This window comes from Trichechus manatus, unplaced genomic scaffold (assembly GCF_000243295.1).
Source record: "Trichechus manatus latirostris isolate Lorelei unplaced genomic scaffold, TriManLat1.0 scaffold00004, whole genome shotgun sequence".
NCBI lineage: Eukaryota > Metazoa > Chordata > Mammalia > Sirenia > Trichechidae > Trichechus > Trichechus manatus.
In genome coordinates, this window is record NW_004443940.1 from 36,453,621 (window position 1) to 36,465,012 (window position 11,392).

An 11,392-nucleotide genomic window follows, 5' to 3' on the forward strand; every position below is an offset into this window, starting at 1 on the left:
TTGGAAAGATGCTCAACATCATTAGTCATTAAAAAACCAAACCAAACCCATTGCCGTCGAGTACATTCAGGGAAATGCAAATCAAAACCACAACGAGCTACCACTTCACATGTACCAAAACGCCTATAAATTTTTAAAAAGTGGAAAATAACTAGTGTGGCAAGAATATGGAGAAATTGGAAGCCTCATACACTGATGGTAGGAATGTGAAATGGTACAGCCACTGTGATGGTTGAGGTTGTGTGCCAACTTGGCTGGGCCATGATTCTCATTGGTTTAGCAATTATGATGTAGTCTGGCAGCTATGTAATGATGTAATCACCTCCATGATGAGATCTCTTATGAGCAGCCAATCAGTTGAAAGGGTGTTTCCTTGTGGGGTGTAGCCTGCATCCAATATAGATGGACTTTCTGGCAAAGTTCGTGGGCTTTTGCTCACTCTGGATCCTGCAGTTGGCTCCTGTTCATCTGACCTCTTCTTCTTGGGACTTGACCTAGCAGCTTACCTGCCAGTCTGGGGATTTGTCAGCCTCCACAGCCTGTGAGCCAGAGGCCTGCTGTCTGATCTGCAGATCTTGGATTCACCAGCCCCTGCAGCTACGTGAGTCAGAGGAAGTCTCCAGCCTGACCCGTGGACTTGGGACTTCCCAGCCTCCACAATCGCATGAGCCATTTCCTTGATATAAATCTCACTGTATTTATTTATATGCCTCACTGGTTTTGCTTCTGTAGAGAACCCAGCCGAAGATAGCCACTTTGGAAAATAGTCTGGCAGTTCCTAAAAAAGTTAAAAGTAGAGTTACCATATGACCCCATTGTACACAAATGTTCATTGCAACATTATTCATAACAGCAAAAAAGGAAAACAATCCAAATTTCATCAACACTCAAATCAATAAATAAACTATAGTATAGCCACAAAGGAACCCTATTCATCCATAAAAAGGACTGAAGTCCTGATACATGCTACATCCTGGATGAACCTTGGAAACACCGTGCTGGGTGAAGAAGCCAGACACAAACGGTCTCAGATTGTATGACTCCATGTATATGAAACATCCATAGAGATAGAAAGTAGATTAGTGGTTACCAGGGGATTAGGGAAAGATGGAATGGAGAATGACTGCTAATAAGTACAAGGTTTCTTTTTGGGGTGATGAAAATGTTGTAGAATTCATTGTGCAACTTTGTGAATATACAAAAAACTACCAAAATGTACACTTTAAAATGGTGAATTTTATGAGATGTGAATTATATCTCAATATTTAAAATGTAGAAAAGAAAAAGGAGACTGAATAAATGTGACAACCAAATGTAATACATGATCCTGGACTGGATAGTGAACTGGAGGGAGAAGAATGCTGTAAAGAACATTGTTGCTCAATGCACAAAACTGGAACTCAGATGGCAGATTAGATAAATGTTTTAACAATGTTAATTTCTCTGAAATTGATAAGTGTACTGGAACAATACAAGATATGTTCTTATTTATAAGAAGAACAAACGGAAATATTTAGAAATAAAGCGGCATGATGTAGACAGCTTAATCTCAAATGGTTCAGGAAAAATATGTATATAGATAGAATGATAAAGCAAATGAAGCAAAATGTTAACAATTGCTGAATCTGGGCAAAGAGTATATGAGAGTTCTTTGTACTATTTTTCCAACTTTTCTGTAAATTAGAAAATATTTCCAGATAAATTAAAAAAAAAAACCAACAGATCGTAGGCCTAGGTTAAGAGTATACCAATTATATGTTATTTAGAAAAGGCACATTTTAAACTTTATAACATTGAAAGATTGAAAATAAAAGGATGGAAAATATTTACTCTGCAAAACCAAACCAAAGAAAGCAAGTGTTGTAACAAATATCAGACGAAGTTTGCGTGAGGGCAAGACGCATTAACAGCAGAGCAACGTTACACGACGCTGAAAAGAGAACCCAACAGGTAGACGTAAGAAACTAAAGTTATGCGTGTAATAATGCAATTTCAAGATACGTAAAGCAAAAACTGAGGAGAAATAGTCAAACAGGCAAATCCTCAATCGTATGGGAAGACTTAAACATACTTCTATCGATAACTGATATTACAAGGGGATACTGCACGGTTTAAAATCAGGAACGGTATGCTTCCAGGTTACATCATTTCACCATACTTATTCAACCTATGTGCTGAGCAAAAAATCCAAGAAGCTGGACTATATGAAGAAGAGCACAGCATCAGGATTGGAGGAAGACTCATTAACAACCGGCATTATGCAAAGGACACAACCTTGCTTGCTGAAAGCAAAGAGGACTTGAAGCACTTACCTGATGAAGAGTAAAGACTACAGCCTTCAGTATGGATGACACCTCAACACAAAGAAAACAAAAATCTTCACAACTGGATCAATAAACAACATCATGATAAACGGAGAAAATATTGAAGTTGTCAAGGGTTTCATTTTACTTGGATCCACAACCAACATCCATGGAAGCAGCAGTCAGGAAATCGAACTACATACTGCATTGGGCAAATCTGCTGCAAAAGGCCTCTTTAAAGTGTTAAACAGCAAAGACGTCACCTTGAGGCCTAAGATGTGGCTGACCCAAGCCATGGTCTTTTCAATTGTCTCATATGCGTGTGAAAGCTGGACAATGAATAAGGATGACTGAAGAAGAATTGATGCCTTTGACCTGTGGTGTTGGCTAAGAACATTGACTATACCATAGACTGCCAGAACAAACAGGTCTGTCTTGGAAGGACTACAGCCAGAATGCTCCTTAGAAGTGTGGATGGTGAGACTTTGTCTCACGTACTTTGGACATGTTATCGGAGGAACCAGTTCCTAGAGAAGGACCTCATGCTTGGTAGAGGGTGACCGAAAAAGAGGAAGACCTTCAATGGGATGGATTGACGCAGTAGCTGTAACAATGGGATCAAAAATAGCAATGACTGTGAGGATGGCGCAGGACCAGGCAGTGTTTCATTCCGTTGTATATCGGGTCTCCATGAGTCAGAACTGGCTTGACATCACCTACCAACAACAACAACAAACATTTACATAGTTTATGACCTATCCATTTCACTCCTAGGCATAAACCCATCAGAAATGGCTACATATATTCAGCAAAAGATATATTCAAGAACATTCATAACAGCATTATGTATGATAGTCAAAATCTGAAACAACTCACATGTCCATCCAAAGAGAATGAATGAATAAATTGAATGTATAAATAAATTCATATAATGAAGTTCTATAGCAATGAGAAAAAAAGAACTTACTTCTGCTGTCCACAACATGGGTGAATCTCAAAGGCAGAGTATCGAGTACAAAAAAAAAAAAACCTCAAAAGAATACATACTGTGATTCCATTTATAAAGTTTTAAAAACAGGCAAAAAATAATCTATAATGAGGGAAGTCAGAATAGTGGTTACCTTTGAGGGAGGGCAAGTCCGTGCGTGGTGCAAATGGTTAACATGCTTGGCTGCTAACCAAAAGGTTGGAGGTTCAAGTCCACCCAGAGGTGCCTCAGAAGAAAGGCTTGGCAGTCAAAAAAATCAATTCCAAAAGTCAGCCATTGAAAACCCTATAAAGCACAGCACTACTCGGACACACATGGAGTCTCCAGGAGTTCGAATCAACTCAATGGCAACTGGCTTACTGTTCTGGAGGGAGGGTAATTCTTGTGAGGGCATCTGAAGGGAAGGTATTGAGCTGCTGTAATGTTCAATATTTTTATCTAGGTGGTGTATATCGGAGTGTTCAGTCTGTAATAATTCATCGCGGTATACACATTGACCTCTTTATATTTTATACTTAAATAGAAGGTTTACCAAAAACCGTTTAAAGGCAAGAGAGGCCGTCCAGATACAGCCAGAAGGAGTGCGAGCAAAAGGCAGCGCAGGCGAGAGTGAGGTTGAGCAGAGCCTGCAGCAAAGTCAAACGGCAAGAGTGTCAAACTCGCCAGGAGGAATGAAGTGGTTGGTCTGGCTGAGATGGAGCAGCTGCTCCTCTGAGGCTCAGAGACAGCCATTTAGAAGAGCTGACTTGGTCCACGTGGAAAACTTTATCTCATCTGCCTCCTCCCCATAGTTTTGAACCTTGTCCAATTGGTTTCCTTCTGATAGCACAAAAGGAAGAAATGTGTATGTACAAAATGGACTGAGAAGTGTTTCTCAGCAGGGCTAGGGAGAAGTATTAGCGTTCTGCAGGCAATGTGACACACAACTCAACTGCTTTGTGCAACTGTCACGGCCATTCCAAGAGTGCGAGCAGCCAGCACGGCTGAGAGCATTAACCATTGCACCACCAGGGCTCCTTCATATATGCTTTACTGAACCTGTTGCCCTTGAGTTGATTCCAATTCACAGCAACCGTATAGGACAGAGTAGATCTGCCCCATAAGGTTTCCAAGGAGTGCCTGGTGGATTCGAACTGCCGATCTTCTGGTTAGCAGCTGAGCTCTTAACCACTGCGCCACCAGGGCTCCTCACGTATGCTTTGGAAAGCCTTGTTCTTCACAAGTGCAGTGCCCAGGTGCCCTCAGGGAAGCCTTCCCAACCACACTGTGCGAAGTGGGTTTCCCCTGCGCACCCATTGCTAATCTCACTTCTCAACCTGCCCTCACTCTGTGTGCTCCCTTGCTTCGCATTTGTGTCCTCCAGGGGACCTGGGTTTCGGGAGGGCAGGGCCCTTGCTTGGCTCCCCACCGCTTCATCCCAGGGCACAGCATGCGGGAGGAGGCGAAGAAATGGAAGCAGAGGGAATGAACAAAAAACAGACATACAAAACTGTTTACAATTCCCTGATATTGAGATCCTTGCAAAGCTGCTGCCTTTTTTCATCATTTTTGCCTCGTTTGACTCCAATGAACTAGACGGGTCATGAAAAATCAGCATACATTCTTGGAAAGATTGCTCTTTGAGAAACTCGCCCAAAGAAGTGTTTCATTTGTTCTTTTTCCCACTGACATTTCCTTGTAGCAAAAATGCACATTTCAGGAGCAGCTGTTGGTCCTACCACAGTCTTCCAACATAAAAGCCCACTGCCCTCGCCCACCAGAAGCCAGCTTCTCTGCCTTGTGCCCGCATGATGCAGGGCACAGCCACCCTAAGAGGCAGGACCTGCCCGCACTTGCTAGACTCCTTCCCCTCAGTTGCTCCTTCTGACGCCATAATGCTCCAGGCTGTAGCCTGAACGCTGGCCAAACTCAAAATCAACAAGTCTAAGCCTAGTCTTAAGGACCCACACCAAAAACCTTTCAATCCCTGCCTCAGGTCCTGCTCTTTGTGTATACAAGTGACTTCCCACTAGCCCTAGAAAGGGGTTTTTCCCTTTAGTGTGGTCGACTTGTAAGTGCGGAGAATCGCTTGTGTTTCTGAACACTCTTTCAGGTATCTCAGTGGGTGATACCAGAAGCGCTTGAAGCAGCTCTGCTCAGACCTTCCGAAGCAGATCATCAGAGACCCAAAGAACTGCCCCTTGAGCTGCTACTGTCGATACCCCTCCCCTCCTCCTCTCTATCTACAGCATTCAGAAAGCAGACTGGCGGGTGGGGATTCACCAGACTATTCTTTGTTTCTTCTACAGGCTGGAATTTGAAAGCAACAATGTCAATTGGCCCAGGAATCTCCTCCTAAATCACTGGACCCTGAACAATTTCAACTGGGAAGGCCTGTACTGGGGTAGAGCTGATTCTTTTCCAAAAGAGATTTTGTGGTAATCATTTACAGGGATTTCTAAGACATCAGATTTTAAAACTGGTTAAATTAAAAAAAAAAACAAAAAGATGAACGCACCATTTCGAGTGTGTTATAAATCACTTGGATCTTGGTGAGTAAGCTCATCATTTTCCAGTTTACAATCTATTAATGATACCCTCTTGTCACTCACAGTTACCCTTCTCTGTCTACAACGGACAGAGCCAGGTCCTTTAACAACCATGGCCGCAGAGGGGATCATTCCTTTTTATTCTAAGTATGACAAAAACGGTCTGCAATTCACTGGCACAAAAAGGAAATAAAAAAGGATAATATGACTGCTAAATGTGTAGGCCTGGTGATGGCTGTGCCTGCAGTGGAAGATGCTGTTGGCTCAAGAATCACCTTCCAAGGAAAAGGGACACGGATCTCACAGGCTGGTGCACGCCCCTATTGCTTTCCAGATAATTTACGCAAAATCCCACCTCTCAGCCATTATGATACAAAGTTTTGTATACATGGAAAATGTTGTCCAAAAAAAGAAGCAAGCGACAGCAAAAACATATTTTTCTGATTGTGATTGCTTTATTAATCACACTATTTCACTTTGACGCACACACACTCCTACAGCATTCACGTGCTTATGATCTGGTTAGAAAGTGATGCCTGCCTTCCACCCCAGAAGAACTTAAAAAAATAATAATACAATAAACAAAACAACATCAGCGGCTGTCAAATCGACTCTGGCTCATGGTGACTGTACGTGTTTCACAGTAAAACTCAGCTCCGTAGGGTTTTTAATGGCTGTGATTTCCAGCCACCCTGAACCCTGAACCAGGAAAGGGAAAGCAGGTCATGTTCCCGTCTTCAGACCTTCCTCCCCACACCCCCTACTTTGGTGTTGGTGACCCAGGCATGCACGCGTCGAGTTCCTGGGGACGACGGTGAAAACTTCAGGCCCGACCATCTCTTTGGAGTCCCTAGGTGGTGCAAATGGTTAATGCACTCGGCCGATAACTGAAAGGCTGGTAGTTCGAGCTCACCCAGAGATGCCTTAGAAGAAAGTCCTGGTGATCTACATCTGAAAAATCAACCATTGAAAACACTGTGGAGCACAGTTCTACTCTGACACACATGGGGTCACCATGAGTCAGAATCAACAACTGCGAAACAGGTTTTAAACTTCTGTTTAGCTACCTGTCCTCAGGCAGTTTGGTTTTGAAGGCTCTGCCTTAAAAACAGGAGCCCTGGTGGCACAGTGGTTAACTGCTTGGCTGCTAACAGAAACATCAGCCTTTGAACCCACCAGCCACTCCGTGGGAGAAAGATGTGGCAATCTGCTTCTGTAAAGATTGCAGCCCAGGAAACCCTATGGGGCAGTTCTACTTTGTCCTATAGGGTCACTGTGAGTTGGAATCAACTGGATGGCAATGGGTATGTGTGCATATGCACGCCTTAAAAACAGGGTCTTGGTGGGTGGGGAGCTCTGTGCCGACAGAGCAGCAGCTGGGAGTGGAGAGAGCATCTGATCCTAATCCAGCCTCACGGCTCACCAGCTGAGGGACCTTAAAACTAAGCCCTTCTGAACCTCAAGGTCCTCACTGTAAATGTGGGCTAATTAGAATCATTCACTGGGTTGTTGGGAGAATTAAATAAATTAGCGCGCAGAGCCTACTTCAGCAAGTGGCACAGGGCATCAGTCATTACATCCTCATATGCATGCAAAAGCTGGACAATGAATAAGGAAGACGGAAGAAGAACCGACACCTTTGAATTATGGTGTTGGCAAAGAATACCGAATATACCACGGACTGCCAAAAGAACAAACAAATGTGTCTTGTAAGAAGTACAACCAGAATGCTCCTTAGATGCAAGATGGCAAGACAATGTCTTAGATACTTTGGACATGTTGTTGGGAGGGATCAGTTCCTGGAGAACGACATCATGCTTGGTAAAGTGGAGGGCTAGCAAAAAAGAGGAAGACCCTCAATGAGATGGATTGACACAGTGGCTGCAACAATGGGCTCAAGCATAACAATGATTGTGAGGCTGGCGCAGGACCGGGCAGCGTTTCCTTCTGTTGTCCACGGGGTCGCTGTGAGTTGGAATTGCCTCGACGGCACCTAACAACAACAACAAGAATATAGTCTGGAAACTGCATAAGATGGCTCTGCCCAGGAAAAGGGACCTGCCTGGGGAAGCTGCTAACCATTAATGACCCCGCACCAGCTTCCCCCTCCTTCCCTCTCCCCCCTCCCCCACTCCCACCGCCTCCACAAGGGGTTTACTTTTGTTCCAAAATGACGTTGTGGTATCTCTGTTGATAAAGGGACAGCTACTCCTAAGTTTAAGGAAAACAAAATAATGCCCGAAATGCTTTCTGCTAATCCAGCAGCTGTGCCCGCAGGGACCAGCCTTGGGCCCTCAGCTTGAATCCCCAAGCAGGCCATCCTCCACGGAGGTGACTTTGTGGTCAGCATCTGCGACATTTCCTCCATGGTGCACGCTGGCTCTCAACCCTGGACCTTTCATTTGTCACTGGGTTTCTTCCTGAAATGTCATTGCTCTTCTTTTCTTTTGTTCTGGTTTTTTGTAAACAGAAATCTTGTTTTTTTAGAAAGGAAAGTTAAGTCAGTCATCCTGGGGGATCAATGTGAGGTTTTTACTCAAATCTGATCAATACGTGCTACAAAAAAAAGACAGTTAAGGCTTTCTACCAGAAGTGAAAGAATTAAAAATAAAACTCAAGAATGCAACTGGCAAGATTCTTAAAAGAGTTTTTCAAGCCCTTCGCCGTCTAAGAGCTTTCAGTTGATGAAAACGGTTTACAAATTTTATTAAAGAACAAACTTCTTTTTTAAAAAATTCCACCTGTGCTTTTTCCCTCCTTAAACTGATGCTTATTTATGATGCGGTGGATAAACCAGTCTCCCAGGAGTCTTGCTCCAGGACATGTTTTTAAGCCACTACCAACTACCACGGTTGCCCTGCTGGGGTTTCCAGTGCAGGGGCAGTGGGCTACTCCCCCCAGCAAGGACACACCTGGGCGTGCCACCGCCAGGAAGGCACTCTGATTTCTGCATGGCATAGGCCAATTCTGATCCCAATCCTGAAAGTACAGCCAATGCCAGTTGTGTTCCTGTTTATTGTTAGGGGGTGCAGGGAGTCTGTCTTAGGAGACACAAGATAGGGCAGTAAACCACTCAGGGAGGATAAAAGGAGAAGAGCAAGTTCTGTAACCATCCACCTTCCAGCTGTGAGATCACTCTGTCTGTTACACCAGATTGTCATCTATTAAAAAGGCAGGGAAATGTATGGGACTCCTAGACAAGGGAACCCTGTAAGGCTCCCTGCTTTCCACCTGTTTCCACAGAAAAGAGCAGTATATATGGGTTCGCCCTTTGTTTTCCAAGCAAAGGATAATAGAAGAAATTACTGGTGGCCCCAATTTCTTTGCCAGATCTACAAAAACTCAGGCTCAGCCCCAACACCAAACGGTTTCATTTTCCTGGTCCATCACGCTGCCCACCCCCCACCCCCTTATTGCCTCTTCAAGATAACTCTGGGCAGACGAGCCCCTTTGGGTTAGAGCAGGTTGAGTCAGTACTCAACCCTCCTATGGCCCCACAGACAGAACTACTCTGTTGTTCTTAGGATAACCTTGCTATGATTCTACTTCTGTTTTGTGTCACCTAATTTGAACGTTTCGTTGTTTTATTACCAACCACAGGGCCAAAGTCTAAACAGCTTCTTTGTGGAGTGCCATCCCCACGGCTCCCAGGCTAATACGGGGTCATCCCTTACTCCTGGGCAGAAAATGACTGGGAAGCCTGTGGCTGGCACTGAGCCAGGGCAAAGGAGGGTGTACTTTTCTTATCTAGGAAACTGGGGGTTTCTATCTTTTTTTCAGGCTTTCCAGGTGTCTTATACCATACCCACCCCAACCGTGTCCACTGATGTTTTTCTACACCTGTCTTCAGTTGTTAAGGGAGCCAGTTTCCCCTTAACTCTTGCTTAGCTTGTTCTCTTTTATTCAATGGAAATTACCTGGTTAAACTCCCTCTTGGCGCTCTCTTAGCAATCTGGTAGCATGCTGAATACAACCTGGAAGCATCTGAGCTGGAGAAAGTGTGTGGTTGTTGTTATTGCACCGAAAAACAGGCCAGATTCAAATCCAGCTCCCCAATGACTAGCTGAGAGACCCTAGAAAAGCTGTTAAACCTGTGAGCCTCGATTTCCTCAGATACCAAATACCAAACTAAAAACCAAACCCATTGCCATTAAGTTGATTCCAACTTGTAGCGACTGCATAATAAAGAATAGAGCTGCCCCATCGGGTTTCCAAGGAGCAGCTGGTGGATGTGAACTGCTGTCGTTTTGGTGAGCAGCTGTAGCTCTTAACCACTGTGCCACCAGGGCTCCCAGATGTCAAATAGGGACAATAAAGATCCTACTTCCTAGAGTTGTTATGAGGGAGAAATGAGACAGAGTGTGGAAAGTGTTAAGCCAAGGTCTGGCTTATAGTAAACGCTCAGTAAACAGGAGTTGCTGCTCAGTGGTGGTGGAGGTGGTACCATTCACATCATGACCAGTGAGAGCTGAAAAAAAGAGTTAAATGGCACCTGGTTAAATCCTCTTATTTTATGAGGAAGAAATCAAGTGTCTTAGTCATCTAGTGCTGCTATAACAGAAATACCCCAAGTGGATGGCTTTAACAAAGAGAAATTTATTTCTTCACAGTAAAGCAGGCTAAAAGTCCAAATTCAGGGTGTCAGCTCCAGGAGAAGGCTTTCTCTCTCTGTTGGCCCTCATCAATCTTCCCCTGGACTAGGAGCTTCTCTGCTTAGGGACCCCGGGCCCAAAGGACGTGCTCTGCTCCTGGCACTGCTTTCTTGGTGAGATGAGATCCCCAGCTCTCTGCTTGCTTCCCTTTCCTTTTATCTCTTGTAAGATAAAAGCTGATATGGGCCACACCCCAGGGAAATTCCCTTTACATTGGATCAGGGACATGACCTTAATAAGGGTGTTACAATCTCATCCTAATCCTCTTTAACATAAAATTACAACCACAAAATGGAGGACAACCACACAATACCAGGAATCATGGCCCAGCCAAACTGATACACACATTTTTTGGGGGACATAATTCAATCCATGACATCAAGGCACAGAAATTTTTTCCAAAGACACCCAGACATGTACGGGCCCAGCTGGGATTAGGAGTCATATCTCTCTCTCTCTCTCTGTTGACCCTGCTGCACTGAGGCCTAGAGCTCTGTTTCATTGAAACCCCCTATAATAGAGGAGTAAGAACTACTGATATGCCAGGCAGTGTGCTAATCCTCTTTTAATCCTCCCCAAAATGTTGAGAGTAGGTGTCATTATTATTTGTATACTGCAAGTGAGAGCACTCAATTTTAGAGAGGTGAGGAGCTTTTCCCAAGATCACGTAACTAGTAAATAGCACAGCTATGACTCCAGTCAGGGCACTGACCCATCCCCTGGACTCCTCTGCCCCAGTCTTGAGCTGGGTGGTCTTAGACAGTGCCCAGCACCCAGGCCTCCAGGTTGCGTCTATAAAATAAGAGAAATTGAAGGAGGTGATGGCCGATGACCATTTCAATTCCAAATGCTCTCCTGTTTGTGACATGCGTTCTGTCAGACAAGGTCGCAGCCCAGAGATTCCCATGTTGTAGGCGGGCA